The sequence below is a fragment of the Crotalus tigris genome, unplaced genomic scaffold (genome assembly GCF_016545835.1).
Source record: "Crotalus tigris isolate CLP2741 ecotype Arizona unplaced genomic scaffold, ASM1654583v1 scf7180000024417.1347922, whole genome shotgun sequence".
Taxonomy (NCBI): domain Eukaryota; kingdom Metazoa; phylum Chordata; class Lepidosauria; order Squamata; family Viperidae; genus Crotalus; species Crotalus tigris.
Window position 1 is genome coordinate 1,135,515 of NW_024100583.1, and position 24,251 is coordinate 1,159,765.

The following is a 24,251-nucleotide window of genomic DNA, read 5'->3' on the forward strand; positions in this document are numbered from 1 at the left end:
CTAACAAAACTGCTGGAGGTTACCTCGAGGTAGGCTTTATAAGCCACCCACCATCGAAGGTGCGGTGAGTTTTACCTCTTCATCTTCATCTTATAAAGCTCTCATGGTCCTTACCAAGTCAGGAACAAAGTCAAGAAGAAAGCCATCCTTTTTTCAGTTTCCCAGTCTGCCCTTCCTTACTCTTCGTATGAGGTTTATCCATCAGATTACCAAAGGTTATACTTTAACCTGTATTTCATCTCAACTAAATAGCCCTAAATAGCTGTTGAAAAATTCAATCCTTCTGCTTCAAAGAACAGGAGGGAGGTGAAATGGGTAAAACAAAGGTAGTACATGTTGCCAAGCTATAGCAATTTTTTTTCCCCTGGGGGGTTAGTGTTGTAGAGGAAATTGACAACTTCACATTTTTTTCCCGTTTATGAAGGATTTTTTTAAAAAAAATATTTTAAATCCTGACATTTTAATTGATACTTCATTTGTGCATTTCTACCTGTCTGCCTATTTACCTGCTGGTAAAGACATGAAATCCATCCCTCTGTTTGTTACTGAGTTTGTTTTCAATTAATTTTATTGTGATTGTCCATGTTGTATAGCCCGGTAGCTTTTGCAATGCTTTTAAAACTTCGAATCTTTAGGAAGTGTTTGCATTTGATTAGTTTATGCTCCCGTTATTAGTTTCAGCCTTCTTCAAATATTTGTTGTCCTCATTTCCTTAGGCACTGCAGTATGAGGAAGAAAGGAATACATTATTTGAAATAATAGGGTTTCCCCAAGTCAATTGTTTGCATTTCTTTATATATTTATTTTCTTCCTAGCATTTTCCTTACAAGTACAGGGTCTGCTTTTTTTAGATCAACCAACTGTTGATTTATTAGCCATGAACTGACTAACCAGCTTCTTACCTGACCTGACATCATGTTGAGGGAAGGAGAGAGGGATAGGGAGAGAGGGAGAGGGAGAGAGAGTAGTGGCCCACAGTCACCTGGCTGACTTTCATCCCTAGATCAAGAGTAGACCTGGAACAACTTTCCTCCAGAAGTTGTGAATGCTCCAACACTCACAGTTGTTAAGAAGAGATTGGACAACCATTTGTCTGAAATGGTACAGGGATTCCTGGCTAAGCAGAGGGTTGGAGTAGAAGTCCTCCAAGGTCCCTTCCAACTCTTATTCTATTCTATTATGTTCTCTACTCTACTCTACTCTACTCTACTCTACTCTATTCTATTCTTCACCGTTTCTGTGTTTCTAGCCTGGTTCCTCAACAACTAGGCCAAGTTTCTTCTAAATTGCATTTATATATTTATTTGAATGCATAAGTCATCCTATTTCAATGGATTCTGCATGAGTCCCTCCACTTGCGCACTCCACTTCCATACATGTAAAAAAGCAATATTTCCTATTTGAGCCAAGCTCAGTTCATGGGGAAAGTATGCATCCATCTGGGTTGGTCTTCTGAAAATATAATGGAAATAATTTTCCACTGCCTTCTTGCAGGATGTGGTTTTTGTTTATTTATTTATCTATTACAGAATACAGAATAACAGTGTTGGAAGGGACCCTGGAGATTTTCTAGTGCAAACCCTTCAGTGATGGGATTCAAATATGTGAACAACCGGTTCTCTGTGCAGATGCCACTTCCGGAAGTCCATTCTGGGTCTGGGCAACAAAAATTAGCTACCAGTTCTGCCGAAGTGGTGCAAACCAGCTGAATCCCACCATTGAAACCCCTGCTATTGGATTTGTATGTCCAATACTACTCAACTCCCTATGACTCTGGTTGCTTGGTCTACTTTAACAACAACAACAATAACAACAATTTTTGAATCTAGCCTATAGCTCTGGGATAGTCCTAAAGTCTCCTATTCAAATACTAACCTCTTTGCATTCAGCTAAAATTGGATGAGTGCCACTGCTTAGCCAGTCCTTACACAAGTACTTATCCTGAATTAGTAGAACTGAAAACATGAAAAAGTAGCCTGGCTTTCCACCAATAATTCGATAAACAGACACATTGACATCAACCTGGTCTAACAACACCTGAGAATGAAAGAACTATGCCAACCGTGATCCTGAAGGTAGCACTTTAAAATGAACAAACTGGCACCCCATCAAGCAGCAATGGAAATCATAACCTTCACAAGAAATCAAACCACATCTAGGTAATGACAGCCAGCCAACCAAACAATCCAAAACCAGACCATGACTCAGAAGCACCCAAACAAATAACACTAGTTTGCTAATTTGCATCACACAGATGGTATTGTTGAAAGAAAAGTCTTCATCAGGGTCCAGTCCAAGCCAGGAATAAAAAACATGGAGACTGCTTTAGAAAGAAGGTTGCAGTTTATTGAAGAAGAGAGCCAGACAGAAAGATGGCTATGGACTAAAAAACTGACCACATGGAGCAGAGTGGTGGGCTTTTATACCTTCTGGGGCTCTTGAGGTTGTTTCCTGTTCCTGTTTGAGGCCTTGTATTTCCTGTGTCATGTACTTTGACCTGAGTCTGAGTGTGCTCTTTTGGTATTGGTGGGTTAATCCTATTATGTCCTGTCTTAGAGTTTGGGTGGGGTCTTTGTCTTCCTAATCTCTTCAGTTTCTAGCTGGAAGACTCCAACTTTCCTGAGTGGATTATTACATCTGCATTTCTAAAAGCTGGCTTCGGCCTGAGGGCTGGGGCTGATTTCTGGGGGCTGGTTTCTGTCTTTTTTAAAAGATCTTCTCCATTATTTCTTTCGGGAACTATATTCTGCCTTTTTAATATTTCTTTCTCTGGATTCTTCCCGCAGTACCTAACACCCAAGACTGCAGCCCAGCAATAACAACCATCCCATCGAACAGCCTTTTATCAGACCATGGCTGAGAAATATCAGAGCAAATAACATTCATACCAATTTGCATCACATAAAAAAGGTATTTAAAGGCCAGTGCTCTGACAAATGAGCACAATTCAAAGAGCACTTACGGCGTCTCCTTGAATGGCAATGAAATGTTGCAACCAAATGGCCAAGCTCAAAACCTCTAGAGATCTCTAGAGGTTAACATGTTGGAAGGAAGCATTTCGATTTTAGAAATATTTCATCAAGGATGAGCGTTGGAAAGCAGAAAGGGGAAAGAGTGTCATCATGTGTTTGTGTAACGACCTCAGTTTCCAAATGTACACATTAGGGAGGGACACGATAGCCAGATGGCTTAGTTGAACAATTTTTTATTCCACCGATACAATTCAACCTAGCTTCATTTGAAAGAAAACCATCCCACACACGTTAAAGTATAATGTAAATGTGTCACTAAGAAAAACCTTAGTAGACAATCTCTATGGAAGACTGAACTGTCCCCTTTTTTATTTTGCAGGTTTTTAAAAAATATATCTGAATAGTGAAGTTGAACCCAAATCCTAACAGATGTTTGACAACACAAGTTGACAGCCAAACCAATGGGCCTCTCGGGAACCTGCATTCACCAATACGAATAGCATTGTCAATGTGGAAAATTATGGTTAGGCTTTTCAGGAATAAGTGAAATGTATGGTAGCTATCATAGTCTGCTCAGGGTCATGCTTCATTTCATGTAGATCACTTTTTAAAAGGGATAGGGGAGAGAAATCCTGAAAGAATTGTCCCCTGGTCTTCTTCTGCTCTCCTATGGTCATCTCAAGCCAACACTTAATAGAGTTGGAAGGGACATTGGAGGTCTTCTAGTCCAACCTCCTGCTCAAGAAGGAGACCCTACACCATTTCAGACAAATGGCTGTCCAATCTCTTCTTTAAATCCTCCAGTGATGGAGCATCCACAACTTCTGAAGGCAAGAAGTTCCACTGGTTAATCATTCTCTCTGTTAGGACATTTATCCTTAGTTCTAGCTTATTTCTCTCCTTGATTAGCTCCAATCCGTTGCTTCTTGTCCTGCCTTCAGGTGCTTTGGAGAATAAGTTGACCCCCTTTTTTTGTGGCAGCCCTCAAATATTGGCATATTCTATCATGTCATCCCTAGACATGATTTCTTTCTTGTTCATCCTCTTCCCAGCTTAGTGCTTTTTTCACCTGGTACCTGGCTGCTGATTTGGGACTGAGTTTCTGGAGACAATATAAAAAGAACATTGTTACGTTGTCCTCCTGACAGAAAGAGCACTCATGCAAAGCAAGATGAATTGAGTGTCAAGTTTTTTTTTTCCTACCATGGGATTGTTATTTAATGACCCAGATGCAAACCGAGAGTATATGTCACAGAAATAAGTAGGAAGACCAGGAACATTTTCAGACAAGGTGCCAAATCTCCTTGAGTTTGGAAGCTAGGTCTTTAAAAAAACCGAAATTTGTTACAACAGAAAAGGAGAATGTATTAAGGTTGTGTTTTTCTTTCAACAAGGTGAAGCACGATCGTGTTTTATCTGGACATGGATCATCCCTCAAGAGTAGGCCTCCATTTTAGTTAGCAGCACAGAGAGGGCCATAACACCCAAAACTAGCTTCTTTGCAACCCTCTTCCAGTTCTTCCCTTCTTTTGAATCTGCGAGTAGCTCATTCTGGCATATAAATTGTGTTCTTTTGGGTTTGCCCTTTGTTAAATGTGAAGGTGTGTTTACAAAGTCAGCTCTAATCCACTGGAGATTTGAGGCGAGGTATTAAAACTCCCAAGGCCAGTCTGGAATGCTTAGAGTGAGAGACAGGACTTTAATCACCTGTTCTGTGACTGCTACGCTAAGAACTTTTTGACCTCACTTGAGTTCTTTTCACACAGAGGCTAGGATCAATAAAAGTATTCATCCTGGTAAAACTGACTCCTGTTTCACTTGAACCCAAATGCTAGGCAGAAACCAAAGGGGATCCCTCTCTCACGCAGGCAGAACCTTCTGGCTCCAACTTTGCCCTTCAGAATTATTCAGGTTTAGCTGCCACGTTACTAAATAATTTAGAGCTGCTTGCCATCCTAGACCAGCACATTTAATCCCCAAACATCTAATATGTATCTTCTGCACAACTCCATAATGTTAGAGATACTAATGCAGCTTGCCATTTGGGGGCAGAAATGAAATTTTCTTCCAGTCCAATTCCAGCTGATAGAGATCCTACTTGAGCTGAGATGATTTCCAGGATAGATTGAATATCGCTCAGTTGCATTCCTGCAGTGACATATATCAGGTAGCTAGTTTCCTTTCCATAAAATATACCATCGAGGATTTGAAGAGTGAGCTTTGCAATGTTTTAAGGGGTCAGTGGTGGGATTCAGCCGGTTCACACCACTTCAGCAGAACTGGTAGCTAATTTTTTGTAGAATGGACTTACGAAAGTGGCATCCACACAGAGAACCGATTGTTCACATATTTGAATCCCACCACTAAAAGAGATAGATGATAGATGATAGATGATAGATGGAGAGATGGAGAGATAGAGAGATAGAGAAATAGAGAGATAGAAAGATAGATAGATAGAGATCAGGGATGGGATTCAGCCGGTTGGCACCACTTCGGCAGAACCGGTAGCTAATTTTTTGTTGCCCAGGCCCAGAATGGACTTCCGGAAGCAGCATCCACACAGAGAACCAGTTGTTTACATATTTGAATCCCACCACTGGTTTGGCTGTAGCAAGATCTTTGCAGAGTGGAATACATCAACATGGTACTAACTGTCAAAGTAATTTTTATTTTACATGTTTTTTTTTCAGAACCATGTACTAATAGATTTGATGAGGTTGATTACTAAGTCAGAATGTAATACTGAACTGCTTACTAGTACCTCGCTCAAGAGCATTGCTTATGATTTCGGAAAATAGCTGCAATAGTAATAATAATTTTATTTTAATCCTGCCTTTGTGCTGAGAGGTCAAGGCACTTGCATGGAGAGGAGGAGGAGGTTGGGTTGACACAACTGAGCCAAAGGTATCAGTATGGGTTGTGCTCAAAGCAAATACTCAGATAAGCCGTGGTGGCGCAGTGGTTAGAAGACAGTACTGCAGGCTAACTCACTGCTCACTCCAGGAGTTCGATCCTGACCGCCTCAAGGTTGACTCAGCCCTCCATCCTTCTGAGGTCAGTAAAATGAGGACCCAGATTGTTGAGGGCAATAGGCTGGCTCTGTAAACAGCCAAGAGAGAATTGTAAAGCACAGTGAAGTGGTATATAAGTCTAAACACTATTGCTATCTGTCAATGTGGTGATTCTGAGCTGGAAACAATAGCACTTGGACTTACTGTATATACCACTCCATAGTGCTTTACAGCCCTCTCTAAGTGGTTTACAGAGTCAGCCCATTGCCCCCAACAATCTGGGTTCCCATTTTACTGACCTAGAAAGGATGGAAGGCTGAGTCAATCTTGAGCCGGTCAGGATTGAAATCCAGACTGTACATTCTAACCACTGCGCCACCATGATTTAATCACCCATGCATCATTACACTGTAAAAATGATATAGTCATTTAGATCAATCTTATTTTACTCCTATTTTATAGACATGATAGAAAATTAGAGAAAAGTCTTGTGAAATTTCATTAAGAAAATCTGAAACTTCCTTTTATTCAATAACTAATTTTTGTGCTGCCGCAATGGAAATAAATCAAAGGCTGATATAACAGTTGACTTATTTTAGTTCCATAGGGCTGAAATTTCATAGATTATAACTCTGTTGCTAAAATACTATCTACCTCTACCTCTACCTCTATCTCTTCTATCTCTATCTTCTATCTCTATCTCTTCTATCTCTACCTCTATCTCTACTTCTATCTCTACCTCTATCTCTATATCTCTCTCTATCTTTACCTCTACCTCTATCTCTACCTCTACCTCTATCTATATCTCTATCTCTATCATCTCTATCATCTCTATCTGTATCTCATATCTTTATATTTATCTCTATCTCTATCCCCATCTCCATCTCCATCTCCATCTCTATCTCTCTTGCTCTTAGGAACTACTTTATAACGCTTAAGCTTGAAATGGTTGATTATGTGCCATTAAGTTAGTACTGACACTTAGTGACCACATAGATTTTTCTCTATGATGATCTGTCCCTAACCCAGTCCTTCAGCTCTTCTAATAGTTGTTAGGATTAATATTATGAATTGTAATTTTAATGTTAAAAATACTAAATTCTGGAGAATTAGTCTGGACTTATAGCTACACTTTACTGATGTACTGATGTACTGATACGCTAATGTTACTTTCCTGTTTGAGATGTTTTGGGGATGAGGTTGTTTCTTTGAATTTTCAATTTGTCTTTCTCTCTGCTTATTTTGTGCTATCATTGGCAAAATAAAGGAGGACTTAAATTGATATCCCCTGGGCAAAACCATCTCCTTAGCCAATCCATTACACTGGCTCTAAATTAACATTAATTATTACTAACAATATTTATGATTAAATTCATCTGTCCAGGGTTTTTGACCTGTATCTTTTTTTTAATTGAAAGTTTATAAAATTTTACAATAAAATACTCCCCCCTCCCAACCCCCCAAACCCCTCCCCCCTACTTCCCAGAACTGAATACAGGGTTAAAAACAACAAAAAACATAAAACTTAAATGAACATCAAACAATTATACATACATCCAAAAAAACAAAATTTTAAACACTTTAACTCCAATACATAAAAACAGGAATTACCATCCTTAAACATAAGTTATTCAAAAGCTTACCCTTAGATATACATTATTCAAAAGCTAAATAGTACTTTCTAATATCATATTTATTCTGTATAAAATTCACCCATCTTTTCCACACCAAAATATATCTCTCTTGTGACTGGTCTTTCAGATAAGCTGAATTTTTTGCCATTTCAGATAAATAAGAAACTTTAAGAAACCATTCTTCTAAAGTAGGCAAAAAATCCTTCTTCCAGTATTGCCCAATCAGCAACCTTGCTGCTGTAATTAAATTCAACATTAAAATAATCTCTTTACCATCACAATCATCAATAATACCTAGCAGAAATAATTGTGGTGTAAATTTTATCCTTCTATTAAAAATCTTCTGAATATTCCACCAAATCTTGATCCAAAAAGCCTTTATATTTCTACATGACCACCAAATATGATAATACGTTGCATCCAAACAACCACATCTCCAACATTTGGGCTGCACATTTGGATACATACATCTTTTGTGGATCAAGGTGTCATCTATAAAACATTTTATAAAATTTTTCTCATAAATTTTGAGCTTGAGTAAATTTAACATTCCTCACCCAAATCATCTCCCATGTGTCTAATAAAATCGGCTCATCAAAATTTTGAGCCCATTTAACCATACAATCTTTAACTAATTCTGTTTCTGAATCCAATTCCACTAATACACTATAAACTCTTTTTATATGAAATCGACTTTGATCTTTAATTTATTTCATCAAATTCACATCCTCCCTAATAAAACCCACTTTTTGATCTATTCTCCACCTTTCTAATAATTGCCTGTACTGAAACCAAGAATAATTAATATTTTCTTGCGTTAATTCATCCATAGATTTTAATTGCCAATTATTCCCATCCCAATTAAGCAATTGTTTATAAGAAATGCTCTCCATTTTCACCCCTTTCCTTATCCCTTCTATTGCATGCCCTGGAATTCCCCACAACAGTATTCTAAAATCTGATCTATAATATTTCTTCCAAACTCGCAATAGAGAAATTCTCAAAATATGGGACTTAAAAACCCTATCCACCTTTTTATTATAAATTAAATAGGCATGCCATCCATATAATAAATCCCATCCCTCCAAAAAAGGTTTTTGACCTGTATCTTAACAAGGTGCAAAACCATCAATTTTTGGCTGTGTACAAATTAGAATAGATAAATAGATGATAGACAGACATATAAATAGATAATAAATCAATAGATGATAACCATAGATAATACAATGTAGAACTGCAAGACAATATTTAACAACAACAACAACACAGAAAATGCCCTTGATGTAGAAGGCTGATTTGTAATGCTTGTTCACATTGATAACCAGTGAAATTTGGGTTCATGCCACCTTAAAAGCTACATTCTGGCCCTTATAATTCTCCAATGGACTAAACAATATTTCCAGCTATGCCAACATAAAATCAAATCTATCTTTTAAAAGAACAATGTTGGCCAAAATTAAATGCCACATCAATGAAAGCCTCTTTAACTGAGATGGCCTCTGCCCATAGATCAGGGATATGTATGTTGAGTATTAAATAGAGCATCCCATTAGAGTTGAATAAATGTCTGATTAAAGCCTTGGGAAACACATTAAGTCTTGTGTTTGTGCTGTAGACTTATGAAGCTTTGGCACCTTTCCAGTTTTCCACTCTTTGCCCTGATCTTTGCCCTACTATAAGCAGAGAGTCTGTATTGTATATTTAAGCTAGAAATATTATAGTCTCCCATTTTAGGAGAAATACCTTCTTGCTACTCTTAAAGTTACAGCTCATTTATCAGCTGTGATATTCCCGTGGATTTTCTGGGTATGAAATTCTCTTGGCAGCCTCCTATCATTTTATTTGCTAACAGATCACTTTATTTGCTAACTGATCATGCTATAAATCTCCGGCATTCACCCTAGGAGTGAACACTGGGTGTGCTCATTTATATTCAGACCCTTCCAAGGAAGTCAATTGCAAGCTATTTCCACCACACCTTTATTCCCCGTAGGACACAGTTGCAACAATTGAAAAACAACTGTCTAGCCAAGCCTGATGGGTCATTTCCCGCTGAAAAATAGCTTGTTCTGCCTCTGAGAAATTTGATAAATAATGTGTAGGATGGTATAGGTATATTGAAATTTCGGATTTTTCATTGGTATGAAGTCTTTTTTTTAAACAGAAATGTGTATAAGGTTAACTTTTCAAAATGTGACCAACATTTCCTAGACACTGTTTAAGCAACTTGCTTTAAGCAGAACCTCGTACTGAGTATTTGTCCAGCTACTAGGTAAGGTTAACTGTCCACAATGACTTGGCAGGTCATAGCCAAAGCACTCAATCCATTGTTCTATCCATCAGATGTTGAATTCCTTGAATCCAATGCTCGGATGCAAAGTACTTGTGCCAAGAGACCCATTACTAAGGCTTGCAAGTTTTCCTGCACTCACTAATCTGTAACCCAGTGGCTTTGTGGAAAGCTATCCAAGCAGTTAACCTTTCTTGCCATTCAACAAAAGAGACAGTATTTTGCCATCTAATCTTTATCAAATGCTGCAAGCTCAGCTTAAACCGTAAAAAATAAGTGATGGAATATGAATAGGCACCTATACGCATGAATATATGTGCATCATAACTAGCATAAAAAGAGACCATGTGCTCCTAGCTAAAACATGACCTACCCATTGACTAAGCCAGGGGTAGGCAACCTTGGCTCTTTTATGACTCTTTTAACTCCCAAAATTCCTGAGCCAGCTATGTATGTCTAATTTAATGAAGAGAAAGACGAGGGGGGACATGATAGCAGTGTCCCAATATCTCAGGGGCTGCCACAAAGAAGAGGGAGTCAAGCTATTCTCCAAAGTGCCTGAAGGCAGGACAAGAAGCAACGGATGGAAACTAATCAAGGAGAGAAGCAACCTAGAACTAAGGAGAAACTTCCTGACAGTTAGAACAATTAACAATGGAACAAACTGTCTCCAGAAGTATTGAATGCTCCAACACTGGAAGTTTTTAAGAAAAGACTGGACAACTATTTGTCTGAAATGATGTAGGGTTTCTTGCCTGAGCAGGGGGTTGGACTCGATGACCTCCAAGGCCCCTTCCAACTTTATTTTTATTATTATTATTATGGATCATCGCACAGTCAGCCAGATGTTCAGACTGGATTTGGCATTTTGTCTACCTATCGAGTCCTTACCCAGGACCTGGGATAGGCAGATGTGGATGTTTGATGGTATTACAGATATCGTCGCAGGATGGAAGCAGTTCCTAATAAGGCTGCCTTTTGCAATTGACTAATATCGAATTTGTCAATGCCAATGGTGTTCAAGTGGTGCTCCAGTTGTTTTGGAATTGCACCCAAGGAGCCTATGACTATTGGTACTACCCTTGCTTGCTTTTGCCACAGTCTTTCTATTTCTATTTGTAGGTCTTTGTATTTTGTTATCTTCTCCAGTTCTTTCTCTTCTATTTTGCTATCTCCAGTCACTGCCACATCCACTATCCAGACTTTTTTGTCTTTCTTATCGACAATTGTTAAGTCTGGGGTGTTATGTTGCAGGTGCTTGTCTGTTTGAATTCTGAAGTCCCAGAGCAGTTTAATTTTATCATTTTCTATGACTTTCTCTATTTTATGATCCCACCATTTTTTGCTTACAGGCAAATGATATTTTTTGCAGATCTTCCAATGCACCATTGTTGCTACTTTGTCATGCCGCTGCTTGTAGTCAGTCTGTGCAATCTTCTTGCAACAGCTTACCAGGTGGTTCACTGTTTCTTCAGCTTCTTTGCATAGGTGGCACTTACTGTCCGTTGCTGTCTTCTCAATTTTGACTTTATATGCATTTGTCCTTAAGGCTTGGTCTTGTGCAGCCAGAATTAGTCCCTCGGTCTCTTTCTTCAATTTTCCTGCTCTTAGCCATTGCCAGGTCTTGTTATTATCTGCTTTCCCAGCTATTTTTTTAATGTATTGGCCATGTAGTGCTTTGTCTTCCCATACCTCTATTCTGTTCTTCATTTGGTCTTTCTTGTAGGCCAGTTTGGTCTCTCCAGTAGTCAGTAAGCCTTCCTGATATACTAATTTCAGTGCATCTTCATCATTGTTCTTCAGATATTCTTCCAAAGCCATTTCTTCTTCTTCAACCATCTGATGTACTTGTAGCATTCCACGCCCACCTATTTGCCTTGGTAGTGCCTCACTGGGGGTTATTATTATTATTATTATTATTATTATTATTATTATTATTATTATTATTATTATAACATGCTGCACCTATTTGGGCCAAGGTTGCTAAACTTTACCTATAAGTTAGCGAAACTGAAATAAATTAACCCTATTCTGTCCGAGCAGCAAATGATCTGGGGATAGAACACAACTCCTTCAATAGAGTTGTTTGTACAACATCTCTCTACATGTCAGGCTAAATTATTATTATTTAGTTAAATGCATAACTAAATGCTTAACCAACTAATCATTAATTGAGATTTTGAATATTGACCCTATTTTAATTCATTTTTTTTTGCAATTGCAAGAAAGTCATCTTCATTAACTAAAACGTCTGCATTTTATGTACTGCTTGAAGCACAGTCATTTCTTCACAATATAACCAACAAGTTTCTCCTTTTAATTCGTTTTGAAAAATAAGCTTGTTCAAATATCTGAAATCGCAGACAAGAAATGTTGAAATTGGCTGAGAACGTTCTATTTTCAAAACATATTTTAAACCAAGAAGACCAAAGGTGTACATTTACAATAAGCATTTTTTCCAATACATGCATGTTGCAGTTATTTGCATCATGTACATGCTACTGCCTCTGTATGTGCATTTTGTAATCATTTTTAATGAGAAAATTAAAAGTGAAGAATAACAGCATCCCATTCAAAAGGTGCAAATGAAGAGGGTTTATATTAAACAGGGGCAACATGATAACAGTATTCCAGTATTTGAAGGGCTGCCACAAAGAAGAGGGCATCAAACTATTCTCCAAAGCACCAGAGGGCAGGACAAGAAACAATGATTGAAACTGACCAAAGAGAGAAGCAACCTGGAATTAAGGAGAAACTTCCTGACAAGTGAGGACAATTAACCAGTGGAATAGCTGGCCTCCAGAAATCATGGGTGCTGCATTGCTGGAGGTTTTTAAGAAGAGACTCGATAGTCATTTGTCTGAAATGGTATAGGTTCTCCTGCTTGAGAAGGGGGCTGGACTAGAAGACCTCCAAGGTCCCTTCCAGCTCTATTCTATTCTATTCTATTCTATTCTATTCTATTCTATTCTATTCTATTCTATTCTATTCTATTCTATTCTATTCTATTCTTTCATTCCATTCCATTCCATATTTTCTATTCTATTCTATTCTATTCTATTCTATTCTATTCTATTCTATTCTATTCTATTCTATTCTATTCTTTCATTCCATTCCATATTTTCTATTCTATTCTATTCTATTCTATTCTATTCTATTCTATTCTATTCTATTCTATTCTATTCTATTCTTTCATTCCATTCCATATTTTCTATTCTATTCTATTCTATTCTATTCTATTCTATTCTATTCTATTCTATTCTATTCTATTCTATTCTGCAATTAAATTATTACTATTTTTTCTTCTGTCCCATATGAAGCAGAGTTGGAGAAGACTAATACTTTTTGCATATGTTAATCAGTGCTTTTGATAGAGAATTGAAGGGAGATTAAACAGTCTGAAATAATTAGAAATGCCCTCCAGTTAGACAAGGCTTTCCTTTTGCAAAATATTTACTCTTTCATTAAGTCCATCTGCTGTGCAACAAGTATACTGTTGCAATAAAGATCACATTTAGATGTACAGGTTTCATGGATATTCATTAAACACTGCTGTCTTATTAAAATTTCACACTTTCCCCTGGCTCACGACTTGTGGAAGTCAACATATGACTGAAGATATATCAAGTAATATCATTTTTTGAGGGCCAGGTTAAACAAACTTGACAGGCTACATATCCATTATGAGAAGACAACTTCATATAAACAAAGCAATTACAAATGAAAAATGTAAAATGACAACTTGTAAGACAAATTGTAAGACAAGATAAGAAACAGCAATGAAAATAAAACAATGAAGTTATGCTGCTAATCCAATTTTGTGAGGAAGGAAGGAAGGAAGGAAGGAATGGAAGCAAGGAAGCAAGGAAAAGAGAAAGAGAAAAAAGAAGGAGAAGGAAGGAAGGAAGGAAGGAAGGAAGGAAGGAAGGAAGGAAAACAATGAGTAATGAAAGAAAACCACTGTATTATATTCTTCCTTTCATACCCTTTTCTGACATATTCATCAACAGTTAGATCCATTAATTAGGATCTAACAGCTAGAATACTTCATCATTGGTTGGCCACCAAAGCTACATTTATCTGCCATGTATGGGACTTCTTTAAATGATTATTTCCTGTGATTGAGCATCATTGATATTAATAATCAATTTTATGTGGGTGTTTCTGAGATTATCCTTTTCTCTGTGATGTGAAATGTTCTTTTTCACTATATCTAGATGAGAAATCGGCTTGAAATTTTGGAAAAAAATTGAAACAGTTCTGATCACTGTGACAGCAGAGTGATGCTACTAACATTCCTGAATACAATGAGAGATATACTGCAGGTGTGGCAGGTCCCATAGTATCTCTTTGTTGAATTTGGTTGTGTAATACAACCATGATTTATTCCCTTTGGAAGAAAGCTGTATATATCATGCACAAAATTTGCTTTACCTCTGATTTGCTGCGTATTAACCTCCAGCCTTATATCCATATGGCATCATCTCAAAACTTGAAATGTATTTCTAAAGAATCAGATGGCTGGTCTTTTTGTGTTTGCTCATTATTATTATCCTTCCAGCTTCATTTCATGCACAATAAAATATGCTGAGTGCCCACTCATCTTCCAGATTGTTCTACTATTTATCTCCAAGAAGCAAAGAACAATGGTTGACATATTTCTTTTTCTACAGCGCGGGTCCAATTTAATTGTCTACATGAATAATTTTATTTTGACAATGTATATTTCCCCCGAGCTTCTAAAATTCATATTTCAAACAGCAAAGACTTCACTCTGAAACATTTGTTTTAACATATTAATTAAATATTAGAAATAAACATACTTAGTTACTTCTCTGTTCCTTCTGTCTTCTTGTGCGTTCTAATAAGATTGTTAGCTTGATTTTTATTTCTTCTATAAATAACCCATTGTGTTTGGAAGCAACTCACAAGATAGTCAGCAATAGTACTGAAATCTTGAAACCCATTATATTAAGATAACAGAACAACAGAGTAACAGAATAACAGAGTTGGAAGGGAGCTTGGAGGTCATCTAGTCCAACCCCCTGCTCAGGCAGGAAACCCTATACCATTTCAGACAAATGGCTGTCCTGTCTCTTCTTAAAAACTTCTAGTGTTGGAGCATTCCCAGCTTCTGGAGGCAGGTTGTTCCACTGATTAATTGTTCTAACTGTCAGGAAGTTTCTCCTTAGCTCTGGGTTGCTTCTCTCCTTGATTAGTTTCCATCTGTTGCTTCTTGTCCTGCCTTAAGGTGCTTTGGAGAATAGCTTGACCCCCTCTTCTTTGTGGCAGACCCATAGATATTAGATTAGATATGCCTATAAATTGTACAAAGACATCTTGTGATTGTTTTAAAAAGTAGTGGGGCTGGGGTTTTTGAGGTACACCACAGTGAAAAGAATGGAATAAAGCATATATCACCTCTTTGTGGAGCCAATCAGTCAACTCACTGACAAGTTATAATATGTCCCTCAATTCACACTCCTGCTGAAGGAGATGCTCACAGCAAATAGTATGTGTAGGTCAAAGTCATTAGGAGAGCTTTACAGATGAAAACCTGTAGATGGATAGTCCATGCAATTGCTTATTTTGAAAAGGAGGGGGGGGGAGAGAGAGAAAATACAAATCATGGTTAGTCTGTTTTAAAACACAATACAGCTAATCCTCAATTTACAAGCATTCGTTGACTTTGCCTCCAGAAATTGTGGGTGGTCTATCACTGGAGGTTTTCAAGAAGAGATTGGATAGGCATTTGACTGACATGGTATAGGGCAGGGGTCTTCAAACGTGGCCCTTTTATGACTTTTGGACTTCAATTCCCAGAATTCCTCACCCATGCAGTTCTGGGAGTTGGTCCACAAGTCATAAAAGGGCCAAGTTTGAAGACTCCTGTCTTAAATCTAACAAACAAAATGGAGGCTGGCTGAGGAATTCTGGGAGTTGAAGTCCACAAGTCATAAAAGGGCCAAGTTTGAAGACTCCTGTCTTAAATCTAACAAACAAAATGGAGGCTGGCTGAGGAATTCTGGGAGTTGAAGTCCACAAGTCATAAAAGGGCCAAGTTTAAAGACCCCTGGTATAGGGTTTCCTGCCTAAGCAGGGGGTTGGACTAGAAGACCTCCAGGGTCCCTTCCAACTCTACTATTCTGTTCTGTTATTCTGTTATTCTTTCTATGATCATGTGCATTCATCCCATAAAGCACAGAAGAAAGTCCAGAATGGTATATTATCTCCTGCCACAGGCAGGCAACTGTAGGGTCTCTTCTTACACTATTATTCTATGTTCTGTGTTCTGCTTAGCAACCATTCAAAGTTGCAATAGCATTGAAAATGTGACTTATGACTAATTCAGCCCAACACATCATCTTGCATAGATAATTACATTGCCCTATAAACTATGCTCAGACTTTAATAATGTGTGTGTGTGAGAGAGAGAGACTAAGTTAATCAGAAGGAAAATGAAAAAATATAGTAATGAAACTAACATGTACAGTAATGGGATCATTTTGTAACATTGCCTACTAGCCATCAAAGTAATTCTCTAACAGGAAAAAAAAGCAGCCAGGCCATTAATCACCCACATTTCCTTATTCACATCAATTCAACATTTAACTTAACATTCAACATTTCATTAGCATTAAAACATTAACTCAGAGATACTGCGTTTTGAAAATGGATGTTGCAGTTCTTGTGTTACAGCTGGTAAAAACTGGTAATGATTCTGAAAGGCCGGGAAAAGAATTGTTGAATTTCCGAATTTTGGGGGGAGAAAAACACAATCTACCTTCCTTGTGCCTGTGGACAAAAAGAATGTCATTATCTAGCTTAAGAGCTAGAAGCAATGCAAGCTGCTTTAGAATTTAAAAGTAATTATTGTCCGTGAAACAGCATGATCAGTGTAGCAGTTTAGGTTGCACATTAATATTAGGTTATATCCTGATATTGTTTGTCAATAATGTTAATAATATCATCAATCGCTTTAAATTCCATCTGTGTTTTATATTTTTATACTTGTTATAGAGTAGATTGAAGGCTTTTTTGTTTAGACTATTATATTAGTTCAAATATTACCTTCTCTCTTTTTTAATGTAAGATGTTCCATAATCAGTGATTAAATAAATAAATCCAATCACTAATTCCAGTATAATTCATATTACTAAGTCATTTTTTTGGGGGGTTCCCGATTCATAAGAATACAAAGAATGTATCTGTTTGCAAGAACAGAAAAAGTTCAAACTGAACTCAGAAACCCATGATGAATATTCCCAACGGAGGGAATGACTTAAATTTAATGATTTAATGAGTTAGGATGGATTTTTATGAGTTTGAAATATGTATTGAAAGAAAGGATTAAGGTAGCTTCATATGTACAAAATGAGTTCGTAAATGCATGTCCTCTGTATGTTTTTTTTTTAATGTAATACTGTGAAAACTCTAATGTAGTTTTGTGTTTTGGGGTCTGGGTTTAAAATGAAGAATTGTTTTTTTTTTTCCTCTTCCCTTTTATATATAATACTTGAGTATTGTTTAAAGTTAGTAAAATATTCAAATTAGAAATAGTGTTTTCTCCCTTTACAGTTAAAAAAGAACAACCCTGAAATTATATAGAGGATTTCCTTAATATGAATTATGAAAAAGATTAATGAGTCAATAGAAGTATATATTATTCCCCAAGGCAAAGAGAAGCAGATATGGTCAAACTGATTCTTTTACACAACAAAGAGAATACGGTATATCTATATCTATATATCTATATCTATTTTGATAAACCAATAAAACTATTGTTTTTTTAAAAAAATGTTTCTATCTTGAAATTGCTTCCCGATTTTGTGCTTGCAATAAAAAAAAGAAATCTTGATTTGATTTTTGCTAATTAGATAGGTTTATTGATGTAGAAAATGGTTTGTACACACTGTTGTGCAAAAGTAAAAAGTTGCAATTGTAATGTTGTTATTGTTCACTGAGCTGAAGAGAACAGGAAGTTGGTTCCTTTTTCTTCTCTTTTTCCTCTTTACACTTCTTCTTTTTTCCACCCCTGTCATGGTTCTGATAGAGGAAACCCATCAAAAGAACTTTGAGGCAAAATTCTTCCTTAAAGAACATTTATTCAGGAAACAAAGTATTGGCACTACATAGTTGAACCCCAAAATTAAATTCCCTTCTCCTGGATACAAAGTAACAAAGTACAATTCCCACCCCCAGTTGTTGTTGTTAGTTGCGAAGTCGTGTCCGACCCATTGCAACCCCATGGACAATGTTCCTCCAGGCCTTCCTGTCCTCTACCATCTTCTCGAGTCCATTTAAGCTCACACCTACTGCTTCAGGGACTCCATCCAGCCACCTCATTCTCTGTCATCCCCTTCTTCTATTGCCCTCCATCTTTCCGATCATTAGGCTCTTCTCCAGTGAGTCCTTCCTTCTCATTAGGTGGCCAGAGTATTTGAGTTTCAACTTCAAGATCTGGCCTTCTAAAGAGCAGTCAGGGTTGATCTCCTCTAGGGACTGACCAGTTTGATCCCCTTGCAGTCTAAGGGACTTGCAGGAATCTTCTCCAGCAAAGGCCTCAATTCTTTGGCGCTCAGCCTTTCTTATGGTCCAACTTTCACACATACATTGCAAATGGGAAAACCATGGCCTTGACTGTACATACTTTTGTTGGTAGGGTGATGTCTCTGCTTTTGAGTATGCTGTCTAAATTTGCCATAGTTTTCCTCCCCAGGAGCAAGCATCTTTTAATTTCTTGGTGATCATGTCCAGTTTGCCTTGATTCATGGATCTTACATTCCAGGTTCCTATGGAGAAAAAATCTTTACAACATTGGACTTTCCTTTCACCACCAGGTGCATCCACAGCTGAGTGTCCTTTTGGCTTTGGCCCAGTTGTTTCACTCTTTCCGGCACTACTAGTATTAGTCCTCTGCTCTTCCCCAGTAGCATATTGGACACCTTCCGACCTGAGGGGCTCATCTTCCAGTGTCATATCCTTTTGCCTTTTGGTACTGTCCATGGGGTTTTCATGGCAAATAAAACACATTCCCCAATTAGCTTCAACTGTGAGTTTTCTCCTCAGCTCCTCAGCCCGCCAAAACGTTATCACCTCATCCTTGAGTTCCCACAGCAGCGTTATTATTATGGCTAGCTGAGCTTACATCCCAACACACACACCCCCAGCTGCACCTGAATTCTAAAAGTAAGAAAAGCATGTTAAAGGAGAAGAGAAAATGGCTGCATTTTCATCTGTTGTCAGAGCAGAAACATCCAATGTTAGCAATGTTGACACCCCCTTCTCCTAGTTTTCTATTCCTGTTTTGAATTTCTCTTTGTCTTTTATATTTTGATAAGCCAATAAAACTATTGTTTTTTTTTAAAAAAAATGAATGAATGCATTGTTTAGACAATGCATTTAATGTGAGCTGCTTAATAAGAAGCTATTATATATGTGCTTGATAATTATTTATCTCCTGTTTTCCAATTAAAACGGGCCCAGATTTGGGGTGTTTGTCGTGTTGTTTTGTTTTGCAGCCACCTCAGTGAATCCCTGGGAAATGTTAATTGCAGGTCTAGCCACATTTTCTTACCCTTTAATTCACTCCTTTAATGAACCTCAACTGGCAGGCATTAACACAGGGGAGAAATATGGCTAGAAAAATCTGTGGTAACCATTTTTTTTCCTGCAGTGAGTAAGGGGGAAAAAAAGCATAAATTGTCTTCTGAAAAAAAAAAAATTAGCTCCACTCTAGCAGAAGACATAAGAGGGATAAGAGTCCATTTGTAGCATGATTACTTTTATTATTGCAGCCTTATTTTCTATTATAGCAAGACATGCATTTCGTGTCTGATACAATTCCTGACTACACAATGTTATTGCCTGAGTAATGTTATACTGCATCGTTGGCGTCAAGAAGGGTTGGTTCCCTCTTGATTTTTTTTTGAAGGGAATATTCTATATTCAGATTACTCAATTCCTTCCATTCTCAAAGATTGTTTTTTTTTTTTAAACATTCACTCCACAGAAGGAAATACAGCTCCTGTGGGTGTTTTGTCTGAAACCACCACCCGGGTCTCTTTTTCACTTATTAATAGATGATTTCCTGCATCTGAGAACCTGAGAAGCAGACATATAATCCTCAAATGACTGAAATTTGTACGTGTCATGGAAAAGGCTGAGAACTGGAAAATCATTTTGATGCAGTCAGATAAATCTTTTGGTATTTCTGAAATCAGCCCTTGGCCTTTTGCACACTTGGATATTGGATTTTTCTTCTTTTCTTCTCTCTCTCTCTCCCTCTCCCTATCTCCCCATCTCTCTATCTCCCCAGCTGGGATTTTTCTTCCTTTTTTCTTCTCTCTCTCTCTCTCTCTCTCTCTCTCTCTCTCTCTCTCTCTCTCTCTCTCTCTCTCTCTCTCCCTATCTCCCCATCTCCCCATCTCCCCATTTCCCTATCTCTTTATCTTCTCATCTCCCCATCTCCCCAGCTGGGATTTTTCTTCCTTTTTTCTTCTCTCTCTCTCTCTCCCTATCCCTATATCCCCACCTCTCCCTCTCCCCATCTCTCTATCTCTCCATCTCTCTATCTCCTCTTTTCCCTATCTCTCTATCTCCCCATCTCCCATCTGGGATTTTTCTTCCTTTTTTCTTATCTCTCTCCTTCGTCCTCCCTCCCTCCCTTTCTTTCTCTTCCTTTCTCTCATCTGAAGTAGCTTCGAGAACAAATGATAAAAGGAGAAGAGTTGCAGGAATTGGATATGTCTAGTCTAATAACAAGAGGAACCAGGGATGACATGATAGCAGTCATCCAATATCTACAGGGCTGCCACAAAGAAGAGGGAGTCAACATATTCTCCAAAGCACCTGAAGGTAGGACAAGAAGCTGTGGATGGAAACTAATCAAGGAGAGAAGCAACCTAGAAGTAAGGAGAAATTTTCTGGCAGTGAGAACAATTAATCAGTGGAACGACTTGCCTTCAAAAGTTTTGGGTGCTCCATCACTGGAGGTTTTTAAGAAGAGACTGGACAACCATTTGTCTGAAATGGTATAAAGTTTTCTGCTTGAGCAGGGGGCTGGACTAGAAGACCAACAAAGATGATCAGGGTTGGGCTAGAAGACCTCCAAGGTTCCTTCCAACTCTGTTATTCTGTTATGGATGATGATGTTCCTTCTAAAGCTTCACTTATATAGATCTACCATAAGACCACATTTTCTCTGGATATCCTTGCCTATTTACACATGCCAGCTCCCCAAATTAGGATTCCAAAGACCCACAAAGGGAGAATGTAATTACTTGTTATGTAGGTAAAAAGCAAACGAGTTTAAATTAAATCCTTTGCCTGGAGAACCAGCTTTTAGCCAACTGTCAAACAGAGTGAAATTTTGAAAGAAGTTTTGAAGCGTCTCAGATTTGCTTGTCAAGCCTAATGTGATTCTCTTTGTTCTCATCAAGCTGCTTGAAAATGAAGTAAACTTCACCCACTGCATCTGAGAAATACAGTTTCCTGTTTCTCCTTCCTTAAAGAGTGGCAGGTTTGAAAGAAGTTATATCTTAACTGCTTGAATTTATTCACTAGAATGACCCCTTCCAACATAACGTCCACCACAAATTTACCTCAGAGTAATACATTTCAAAGGTTAAACAAAACCATTAAGGGTTGGCCAATTTTGCAGTGTAACCTTTGTGATAACTTTGTATTAACATACTGTAAACATCATCTTTGTATTAACATACACTTTGGCATTAAGAAGAAGAATTTTTTTTTTAAAAAAAAATTGGCTTTAATCTGTTTCGCCTTTTATGTTAAATCTTGAGTAAAGCAAAAAGGCAAAGTTGGCTATGAAAATTGAACATACAACCCAAGGTATTGAATATTCCATTCTTGCTCTTATAACACGGGCAAGGTCATTGTATTTCAAAAGAAACTTTTAAAAAGTATTTCTTCAAAGCAAACATTTTACTTTGCCATAATTAGAACTAAACCCCAGTTGATGCTAACTACAAAGGAATGAGTATTTGGTCACATACAGGAATGAAAATTTGATGCATCATTCTGTAAGGGTTATTTCATATTATGATGATCTATTAGATCAGAGAGAGAGAGAGAGAGAGAGAGAGAGAGAGAGAATTTATTTGTAGACTTATTTTAGACTTATTTATCAGATTTTTAAAAAAACTAGACTCAGATTACAAGACAACTAGTTGAATTGATTTTATTTATTCATTTGTTATATTCTTAAGATGTTTGATATCTTAAATCCAGGTTGGTTAAAAATTGTCTTTCAGATGAAATGAAACTAGCCCTGAATTTATCTCCTTGTTTTTAAAAGATACTAATTCAACTTTACTGTTATCTTATTATAACATTGGGGTACTAGTAGCACAATGAAATGTTTAATTATTATTTAACTTTAAAGGATAAGAACTTAATATATTTTTGATCTTGAATCACTATCTCTTTGCTGATTATCAACATATTAATAGTTGAGGATCTGGTAGCCCTACCCAGGAATCCAGCTATAGATTACTTAGGACATGTGAATACATATATGAGACAATTATATGGCTGTCTCCTAGCCTGGTTGTGCATTCTCAAATATTATTTGAGAATTAAGTTCTGTAATTCAGATCTGATCTTAGCAATATTCATAAAGCTACAAGCCCCCCCTTTTTTTTCATTGTGCAACCATATTTAAGTGATTGTGAACTAGGACTCTGAGATCCTTCTCACAGTTACTACCTTGCTCAATAGCAGTAACTGTGAGAGGGATCTCGGAGTCTTAGTGGACAATCCCTGAAATAGGAGCCAGCCGTGTGCTGCAGCTGCCAAAAAAGCCAACACAGTGCTAGGCTGCATTAACAGAGGGATAGAATCCAAATCACGTGAAGCGTTAATACCACTTTACAAGGCCTTGGTAAGGCCACACTTGGAATATGGCATCCAGTTTTGGTCAACACGATGTAAAAAAGATGTTGAGACTCTAGAAAGAGTGCAGAGAAGAGCAACAAAAATGATTAGGGGACTGGAGGCTAAAACATACAAGGAATGGTTGCAGGAGTTGGGTAGGTCCAGTTTAATGAAGAGAAGGATGAGGGGTGACATGATAGCAGTATTCCAATATCTCAGGGGCTGCCCCAAAAAAGAGGGAGTCAAGCTATTCTCCAAAGCACCTGAAGGTAGGACAAGAAGCAACGGATGGAAACTAATCAAGGAGAGAAGCAGCCTAAATCTAAGGACAAATCTCCTGACAGTCAGAACAATTAACCAGTGGAAAAACCTGCCTCCAGAAGTTGTGAATGTTCCAACACTGGAAGTTTTTAAGAAGAGACTGGATGGCCATTTGTCTGAAATGGTATAGGGTTTCCTACCTGAGCAGGGGGTTGGACTCGATGACCTCCAAGGTCCCTTCCAATATTATTATGATGATGATGATAATGATGATGATGATGGTTATGGATCATCGCACAGTTAGCCAGATGTTCAAACTGGATTTGGCATTTTGTCTACCTATCGAGTCCTTACCCAGGACCTGGGATAGGCAGATGTGGATGTTTGATGGTATTACAGGTATCGTCGCAGGATGGAAGCAGTTCCTAGTAAGGCCGCCTTTTGCAATTGACTAATGGCTAATTTGTCAATGCCGATGAAGGTGTTCAAGTGATGCTCCAGTTGTTTTGGGATTGCACCCAAGGCGCCTATGACTATTGGTACTACCCTTGCTTGTTTTTGTTATTATTATTATTATTATTGTTGTTCTTGTTGTTGTTGTTGTTGTTATTATTATTATTATTATTATTATTATTATTATTATTATTATTGATCATTGCACAGTCAGTCAGATGTTCCGACTGGATTTGGCATTTTGGCTACCTATCGAGTCCTTACCAAGGACCTGGGATAGGCAGATTTTTATTATTATTATTATTATGGATCATCGCACAGTCAGCCAGATGTTCAGACTGGATTTGGCATTTTGTCTACCTATCGAGTCCTTATCCAGGACCTGGGATAGGCAGATGTGGATGTTTGATGGTATTACAGATATCGTCGCAGGATGGAAGCAGTTCCTAGTAAGGCCGCCTTTTGCAATTGACTAATAGCGAATTTGTCAATGCCAATGGTGTTCAAGTGGTGCTCCAGTTGTTTTGGGATTGCACCCAAGGAGCCTATGACTATTGGTACTACCCTTGCTTGCTTTTGCCACAGTCTTTCTATTTCTATTTGTAGGTCTTTGTATTTTGTTATCTTCTCCAGTTCTTTCTCGTCTATTCTGCTATCTCCAGGCACTGCCACGTCCACTATCCAGACTTTTTTGTCTTTCTTATCGACAATTGTTAAGTCTGGGGTGTTATGT